The following is a 1,539-nucleotide window of genomic DNA, read 5'->3' as shown; positions in this document are numbered from 1 at the left end:
ACAGAAACAACTAAAATTTGACAAATAATTCAAACACATTAAATGCAAAAGAGACAGTCTTGTCAACAAATAGTGCTGGCAAAATTGGATTTCTGTTTGCAGAGGAATAAATCAATACCCATAACTCCATATAGGAAACTAACTTGAGCTAGATTAAAGACCTATCTCTATGATGGTTAGGAATTATGTCAACAAGATACTCTTGGGTAAGGGTTAAGTGTGGGGCCCAACCAACCAATTGGGTCACATCTGACCCATGGACTTGAACCAGACCCAACTTACCCAGTTCTACAACTGTGTGAGCCACTGTCATGATATAAACTTTCTTTCTATAGACATGTAAGTATCACTGGACTTGCTTCTCTAGAGAATCCAGCACAACCCAGAGGGATGAATCAACGTTGGTGCATACACACACGTCGGTACATAATGATGCTTACAGTGAAATGCCTGAACACATGGGTGGATTTGGAACGCATGATGCTGAGTGAAGTTAGGCAAACACAAAAGGGCAAACTATTGTATAAATGAGACCACTATTATAAAAACAATTCAAGAAAGCTTTCATACCAGAAGAAACAGACTTTGATGGCCAACAGCGATGAAAGGGGAGGCGATAAGCTAAAGTGTAGACAGGTGTCCACTTGGTGAGGAGGAAGATAATAGTCTCCAAGAGGAGGGGGGAAAGGGGAAGAAGTAGGGCAAATTATTGGAAGATGTGATAAATTGGTTAAGTTGTTCAATGGAAAAATGATGATCTGATAGGTAACTCCCCCACCTAAGTAACAAAAAAAGTTTGAAGGAAAAGAATAAAGTCTTAAGTCACCCTAGTAGGTAAAACTCCGGACCAGTCGAAGAGGTGGCTAAGGCCAAAGGAATGTGAAAGGAGTTGTGGAAGAAGAACGTTCTGGGTATGAACTGTTCCTCGTGACCACGAAGCTGCGTCGAGTTGCTATGCATACTTCCCCCTGTTACTAAGTGTATCTCCATAGAATAACCAATTTCTCTCTTTTCCTTTCTTCTTTATTTATCCAGGGTGTGTGTTATTTAGTTCACACATTGCAGGTCACCAGGCAAGGATGTTGCCTAAGCTTCAGGAGGAAAGCACATCACCTAGAGACGTTTGCAGTGACTGGAAGACTTTGAATCTCCTCTTTCAGTGGGATGGTAAAGATATGGTCACTCATGCAAAACTCGGTTGCATTACGTTAAGTGGGAATATGTTGCTTTCGAAAATGTAAGTATAGGAAGAAGGGTATGTATGGGTATTGGGTGATCAAAAGCACTCTGGCAAATACTGCGGAATGAATTATGCAGCACCCATTCCAAACTTGTCCCAGGATGCCTTCCTGTAACACAGAGTCTGGAACACTTAAACACGCATCCCAGCTAAGGTCCTAGATTTAGATGATGTCCATTCTACCAAGAAGAGCTACTGAAGGCTACTGGAGAGCCCCTTGCAGAGGGGTCTCAGGGAGGAGATGAGCCAGTCAGGGTGCGATGTAACAATGATGAGAAATACAACTTTCCTCTAGTTCC

This window comes from Echinops telfairi, unplaced genomic scaffold, assembly GCF_000313985.2.
Source record: "Echinops telfairi isolate 266 unplaced genomic scaffold, ASM31398v2 ScPeMD7_7424;HRSCAF=8462, whole genome shotgun sequence".
Lineage (NCBI taxonomy): Eukaryota > Metazoa > Chordata > Mammalia > Afrosoricida > Tenrecidae > Echinops > Echinops telfairi.
This window is presented reverse-complemented; position numbering follows the sequence as displayed.